Source organism: Hemicordylus capensis, chromosome 4, assembly GCF_027244095.1.
Source record: "Hemicordylus capensis ecotype Gifberg chromosome 4, rHemCap1.1.pri, whole genome shotgun sequence".
NCBI lineage: Eukaryota > Metazoa > Chordata > Lepidosauria > Squamata > Cordylidae > Hemicordylus > Hemicordylus capensis.
The window spans coordinates 180,757,272-180,764,990 of record NC_069660.1 but is presented as its reverse complement, the minus strand read 5'-3'; the positions used below and the strand labels follow the sequence as shown (position 1 = coordinate 180,764,990).

The window sequence follows — 7,719 nt, the reverse complement described above, 5'->3', positions numbered from 1 at the left end:
ACAATAAAACAAAATACCATCACTCATAATAAATTACTTAAAAACAATAAACAGCTCTCGCAATTAAGTGTTTAATAGGGACCTAAAGCCCCAATCAAAAGCTGGCCTGGATCAAGGAATAGATTAACCAAAAACACCACATGGACAGAAGCGCTCTTAGGACTGGGCCGGGGGAATCTGGCCCAGTCCTCCGCCACCTGGGGTGGGGGGACTCTGAATGCTCCCCTCTATGATGGCCGTAGCCATCCTCCGCAGTCCCAAGAAACTGTGCGCATGGTGCGTCGGGAGTGTCGCCGCCGGTGGCCATCTGGGCAGGCCGCCACTGCCGCAGTAGTATGTGGACGGGGCCAGGCAGGGGCCTCAGTGGGGATGGGGCCATGCTGCTACTAGCAGCTGGACTGTGTGTGCTCCTTGCCGCACCAAAACCCGAGTGAGAGGACAGCCCACGGGAAGGGTCCGCATGGCGGAGATCCTGCGGGCTGCTGCTGCTTAGGGGCATGCAGCTGCCAGGCTGCATGCATGACCCATCCCCTCTCTCTCTCCACCTGCCTACCTGGTGCAGCAACCACGTGACACACGAAGGGAGCAGCAGCAGTGGCAACACCGGTGAGGCAATGAGCATGTTGAAGAGCGGCTAGAGAGCTGGGGAAGGGGCCATCAGGACCACTCTGTTCTACACCACAGTAGGAGCAGCCAGCCGCCGGTCACAGGGCAGCAGCTGCTGCCACTCGAGTGAGCAACAACAACAGCCCAACAACCAGCTGAGTCATTAAACCAGTAAGTGTCTGAGTTCTCTACTACTGTCTCCTTTCTATTATGCTGTGTGGCTGCCTGTGAGTTGGGGTCCTGGGTGGGTGGGGGGGGGAGAGAGGGCTGAGTTGGGGTCTTGGGTGGGTGGGGGAAGAGGGCTGGTTTGGCTGCCTGTGGGTTGAGGTCTTGGGTGGAGGAGGGCTGGTTTGGCAGGGGGGAAAGTGATTTGATTGTGATCCATTTCCCCCTTGGTCCCTGATTCTCTTCCAATGTGATGCTGCTTAACTTTTAATTTTTTTATATATTGATATTATTTCTCCTGGAAAGCTCTACCCTCACAACAACCCTGTGAGGTAGGTTGCGCTGAAAGATAAGCGATTGACCCAGAGTCACCCATTGAGTTTCATGGCTAAAGGGGATTTGAACTTGGGTCTTCCCTTCCCGCTCCTAGTCCAACCCAAGGTATATGTAGAGGACAACTGTCCTAGAAGCCTTTGCTGTTTGAGGGCTGGATTTCATTATTTTCTTTTTGCAGTGCCAGTGCTGTTGTTCTTTTGCATACATACACACACACACACACACACACACACACACACACACACACACACTTGCGCCTACTCCTCCTGTGGCCTATTATTGTTGGGTTACCCTTTTTACTATGGCTTCTTTATTTTGGGGAGCGGGGCCTTTTACCCCACCCATTGGTCTCCCATCCAAGGGACTGATTAAGTGCACACCTGCCCAGCTTAAGGAAACGTTCTGAGAGCCTTAGTCTTGCCCTCTGCCCTCCCTTGTACCCAATTGTACTGTATTTTATTTTGTTGCTTCAAATTCCATGGCTTCCCTAACACTGTATCAGCTTAAACAGCCTGCAAATTGTCCTTCCCTGTGTGGCAGGTGCTAATGCTATCTGGCTCTTGGGCTGCATCCAATTGCACCTCCTGTGCAACACTGGATCACCAGTTTGCATGTGGTTTCAGCCCCAGAGCCCTGAAATTTATGCGCATGTGCAGAGTGCAACTGCAGACAATACTTCCTGCACATCAAGAGACTAGAGGGTAGAGGGAAGGACCAGGGAATGGGTGGTGCAGTATGGAGTTATACTGCCCCTATACTGGGGCATAATCCACAGCCCCAACGGCCTTTGGTTGGGGATTATGGTAGTTGAAGTTGAAATTATGGGAGCTGATCAATCCTGCAGATGCAGAAGACATGAGTTTCAAATTGGAGAGTATTTTCCCCTTCATTCAAAAACTTCTTGGATCAGTTAAAAATTGGACTCCTTGGAGACAGAGCAGGGAGTGGGGGAAAAATATGTGGGGTGGGAATATGTTAAATTGCATCACGTTGAAATGTTTCTGCTAATGCATTTTTGCATAAATATACCTGCTTTCTATTCTTACATTCTTGTGAGTTCAGTTGCTGTTTGTGCCCTCAAGAATCCACGTGTTTAAAAATAATGTGTGTGCCATGATGTGTCTGTATATGTGGGATTATGATGCTTAACTTGCAGCAGGGGCAGTTGGGCTCCAGAGGCCTTTAGGTGATGACACTTAACTTGGGGGAGGGCCCACCGGGGAGGGGGCCCCTCCAAATGCCTTTAGGTCCAGGCTACAAAATCCCTTAGTTTTGCCCCCACATTTCTTTGAATAACACATTATTTTCAGATCCCATTACATTTTAAATAGTACTAGCTGGGACAGGTGCAGAGCATCTGTGCTTCCGGCTGGCCCACCCACAACTGCTACCTTTTTTTCCCCCTCCCACCGGCCCGCCCGGCTTTCTGGCTCCACCCCCGTGTTTTCTGGCTGGTGGGCTGGTGGGCCCACTTCTTCTCCCTCCTTGTCTGTCCCCCCACCCAGTGCTTTCTGGCCGGAAAGCCAGCCTGCCACCTCCTCCTGCCTGCCTGCCAATTCCCAGTGGCAACCGCCTCCTCCTGCTGGCCAGGCCGGGCCAGCCTGCCGCTGCCTCCTACTCCCGCCGGCCCGGCCGGCCCACTGCCACCTGCTCCTGGCATCCAGCCTGGCCCACTGCCTCCTCCGGCTGCCGGGCAGCATCCCTATTTTCTCCCCCGTCCCCATTGCTAACCTATCCAGCTGCTGCTCGCAAACTCTCATAAGAGCTATCACACATGGGATTAGCGATGGGTACATTTAAGATACTTACATATAAAGATAAGAGACTTGCTGTGGGCAGCTAGGGATTTGATTGGTTACATCATTTATTTATTTATTTATTTATTTATTTTTACATTTCTATACCGCCTTTCGTTAAAAAGAAAACCCCAAGGCGGTTTACAAAATATGTGACCCTTCCTTACCTTTCACTGCTAGGAGGGTTTGCATCCCTTCACCCCACTTCCTTCCCAGTTTGCACTCTCAGGCTGAAGATCTGTGAACCTTTACGAAGCAGTAACACACACCCTCCCCACTAAATACAATATAGGTTACATTTGTGTAAATAGGCATAGGATTGCACTGCACCTCTCTTTACTCTGGCCTTCTCCGTTTCCCCTGGCCTACTTGTTTCCATTTTCTTTGCCATATCCTACTTTGGGCCTCTTTTCTCCTGAAGCTCTGACCTATCCCTTTCTTAGCCTCCATTGACATCTCTTTCCCCACACCACTTTAGGACTCCACACCATATGGGACCAGAGCAGTTTAACCAATGGCAGCCCTAGATTTGCTCCACTCTTCTGAAACACTGGACAATTCATACAATCAATATCATCATTGTTACCACTAATACCACCAAATCCCTCATGTTCTACTCCACATTATGACTATAACGATATAATCATAATACAACAGAACACACTATTTTATTCATTTGTTTTGAATAATAATACAATTATTGCTTATTTATGTATTTATTTAACACATTTTATACCACCCCATGCACAAGTCCCTGGGTGGTTCACAATCTAAAAACATAATATTAAAACATTAACACAATTAAAACAGTTTAAAATACAGTTTAAAACTCTACAACTTAAAACTTTTAAACAATAAACTAAAAGCTTGTCTAAACAGTAATGTCTTCAAGTCCTTCTTAAAAACATCCAGAAAAGGGGAGACTCTAATATCATTAGGAAGCACATTCCAAAGTCCTGGGGCAACCCTAGAAAAGGTCCAGTTTCGAGTCGCCACCAACCAAGCTGGAGGCAATTGCAACCAGACCTCCCCGGATGTACCTTTAATCTATCTTTATATGTTGTACATTGCTTGAAGAGATTTATTTATTTTGGAGTGGCAATTAATGAATTTTAAAAACAGTACATAAAAATGTGGTGCATTAATATACATATTAAATTGTATAGTGATATTGTATATGTTGAAATAATAATCCACTTTTCAGCTCAAAATAGCTAATGATTGTAAATGGATCTCATTAGCTGCTGCATTGTGGTGTTTCATATTTATATATTTGGACTAGAGTTTCACTTGGTGAAATACAGTTTTGTTTTCCCCATGTAATTGAAAACAAGGACACAAAACTCATCCACTGTTATACAGCAGTAATGTGATGTACTAATCTAGTTACTTAGTATATGATACGAAGCCAGTCGGCGAAGCCCTGCCTTTGAAATATGATTTAAAACAGAATTTATAATGTTGCGGAATTACATAAAACTGTGTGAAATTGTGCAGATAATCATTTAAATCTCCCTACATGGAAAGATAATTGCTCCCGAAATTAACTGTACCTGGGGTTCATTCATTTGGTCATGGCTAGTTTCTTATATAGAGATGATTTGATATTAGAGCTAATTAAGATCAGGTCAGAGTTGCTGAAGGTCAGAGATTAATGCGCAGGATCATGGAAATGATAATTATAAACAGATTAGGAAGCTACGGTCTTTTATAAAGGGTTATTAGATAATTACTGTGAGAGTGTACGGCTTACTGTAATAATGGATTATCGACTACTTACAGCGTTTTAAGGGTGAGAGTATATTACTTCCTCAAGGACTAAGAGGAATAATGTTGCTGGAAATCAGTGCTCAATAAATAAAAATCATACCAACTGCATTTCATTTTTTCTCCAAAGACGTCCCCTTTTTATTCACTGCAGGCTCCATCATTTTACTTGGGTGATTTAGAATTTTTACTCTATGGGAGGCTCCTTATATAATAGTTCTAGGTTGGGTTTCTCCTTTGTAATCCTTAAACCATGTGCAGAAATTAAAATGTTCAGTGATGATGCTGATGGAAGCTGTGATCTAGACGAAAGAACTAGATAATAAAACGGGGCAGTGCCTGAGAGGACTGGAGCAGAATATTAATTAGGAAGATTGCAATAAAAAAGGACATCATAGAGCTGGGACACGCAGAGGAAAGAAAAGAGGGATGAAAATGATCAAGAGGCTGGAGTACTTGCCCTATGAGGAAAACTGACAGCATTTGGGGCTCCTCAGGTTTTTTTTTTTTTTTTTTTAAAGATGGCTACAGGGGGACATGATCGAGGGTTATAAAATTATGAATGGTGCGCAGAGAGTAGATAATGGAAATATTTTCTTCCCTTCTTATAATACTAGAAATGGAAGTCTCCCAATGAAGCTGACTGGCAGTAGGTGCAAGATGTCTACACAGTAAGAAATAGAGACCATTCTCATGATTGCTGGGGTGGGGTGGGAAGGTGGGGTGGGGAGAAGGCTGCTTTTAACCTACCTTTTCCCCAGATGACCAAAACATCTATCATTGGCATTCCTCCCATGCGCCCACATGGGCAGCCCTGCTCTGTGCAGCTCCGTGAGGCATGGAGCAGGACAGAGGGATCCGGTGCTGGAATTTGTAGTTTCAGCCTCCAGATATCCCACAATGCAATGTTGCATCCGGGATTTCCCCATCAAACAGGCGCTCTATGTGCCCATCTCAGTGTCTCCCTGGGCTGAACTCAGTCCACGGAGACACATAATACCCAGTAGCTGGGGTAAGGGTGCAAGTGCATCTTTAGCCTCAGCTAACAGCTGGGTTTCTTAAGAGGGTTAGGCAGGCAGGGAGTGGAGGGATCTGCAAGTATCCTGCTGCTTCTCACAACCAGCCTCATAGTGAACGTGCATTACTGGAAGATATTTATTTCTATAATTAAAATATTTCTCTCCCCACCCACCCCAGCACAATGCTGCCAAGGGTTGCTTACAATAAGAATACACTAAAACAACAATAAATAGCTACAAAACAAAACTAAAAACAAGCAAGCAGCATCAGGGCTGTAGCTATAGTTGAGCGGATGGGTTCAAAGAACCTGGGCCTCCCAGTCCCTGGGATGGCTGAATTGTATTGTCAGTCTTGTTGCTGTTATTATAGATATCATTGCAGAATATAGGCTGTTCCCAGTAAACTTGCTTTTTGTAATTGGCTGATGGTGATTTCTGTGGCCAGAGTTTCAATATGTTTGTCCCCATCCATCCCAGAACAGTGATCATTACAGCTGACTTGGCTTTAAAAGAAGACAAGCCAAATAGAGCCTCCATGTATAGAGGCAGTAAACCACTGAGTACCAAATGCTGAGGAGCAAGCAATAGAGGTGTTGGAGTTTCAGTGCATCAACCTTTTGCACCAACTATCCTAATGACCATTAGGGGCACTGGGAGTAGAGATAGTGAGTAAGGGTCTCCCTAGCTGTTCTACCTGTCTCTATGACCTCTGATATGATTCTTCAGGTATTTCCTGTGCTGAGTCAGAATCCCTTCCTTTCCTCTTACAGAGCAGATGGAAACATCTCTCTTTCTCTTCCTACCTATGCATTATGTAGTTCTTTAGATTAAGGATTAGGTCTTTCCTATCCAAAGGTGTACTTCACCCATAAATACTTAGTATTTAGTTCTACAAGAATCTCCATGTGTCTTCTCTAAATAGCTGCAACAACTAAACTCTTCATCCTACTCTATAACTTGAGTGGGTAGCTTCTTTAGCACTCTGCTAATTAACTGGGGGGTAAAAATTACAATCCCCAACAAGAGGAAGGCTGTCACCTTCATGTCATCCTTGTAGCTTGCAGAGGCCTACTGGACAACACAACACTGGCCTGGATTAGTCTTTTTTTCTGAATCAGCAAGACCATTTTTATGCTCTTATCCTTCCTTCCTGCTGCAGAAATAGCCACGTTGTAAATCTGTGTATCTTGCTGTCTTTTTAAGGCCTAAAGAAATGACACGTTTTCTTCATTTTCTTCTTTGCTTCATGCACAATCCACAACTTCTGCTCCTCACTGTATACAAACAGATAAAACACTATGGCAAGTACTCAGCTTAGGGCTGATTTTTCTTCTTAAATCTTCCAGAGAGGGCAGGGGGGCGGGGGGAGAAATGGAGGGAGAGTTGTTTCCCTGTCTTGCCATGGTCATCTTACTATCATTCATGCAAGGCAAGAAAGACAGGAAAGATTTTCCTACAAAAAAAACTTTTTCTTTGACCGGCAGCAAGGCTGCGCCTAAGTGTGGCCACTCTTCAGTCAAGGCAAAGGATCCTCTCTGACCTGAATAACTGACAAAACTGGGCATCTCTGAATGGGCCTTTTGTCATCTGGGAGCCACAAGATCAAAGAACAATTATTGACACACTCGAGATAGAAAACACAGGTCCGAGAGGCAGCCTCTGCCCCTTTTCCTCCTTGCTTTAACCCCAGGCCACACAGCATGGTTCACTAATTACTGAGGGCTGGTTTGAATCCAGGGTTTCAGCAGCAAATTTAAGCTGTTTAATCTTCAAAGTGCTGTTGAGAAGCAAGTAATTGTCTTCCACAAAAGCTTAACAAAGATATGCTATAATATTATCATTGTGCAAAGCTTCTTTCAGCAGGCCCCATTGTGGAAACTGTGATCTTGGTGAGTGAGTTGCAACAAACATCGGCATCTCCTCAGTTCCAATTCTGCATCTTCCAAAATGTATTGGAAGCTCACCCAAGACCTACTTTTCTACTTGCATGATATTCATCAGTATTACAGGCAATGAGGTCATTCACACAA

At 44.9% G+C, this 7,719-nt stretch overlaps 1 long non-coding RNA gene across 1 annotated transcript in view; it reads left to right on the top strand.

Moving 5' to 3' along the window:
• The first annotated feature begins 706 nt into the window (after positions 1-706).
• The window catches only part of LOC128352912 (uncharacterized), a 43,713-nt gene continuing 36,700 nt past the window's right edge, over positions 707-7,719 (top strand). Inside the window, exon 1 of the long non-coding RNA XR_008320706.1 lies at positions 707-777. This is a non-coding gene — a long non-coding RNA (uncharacterized LOC128352912). The remainder of the gene's footprint in view (positions 778-7,719) is intronic.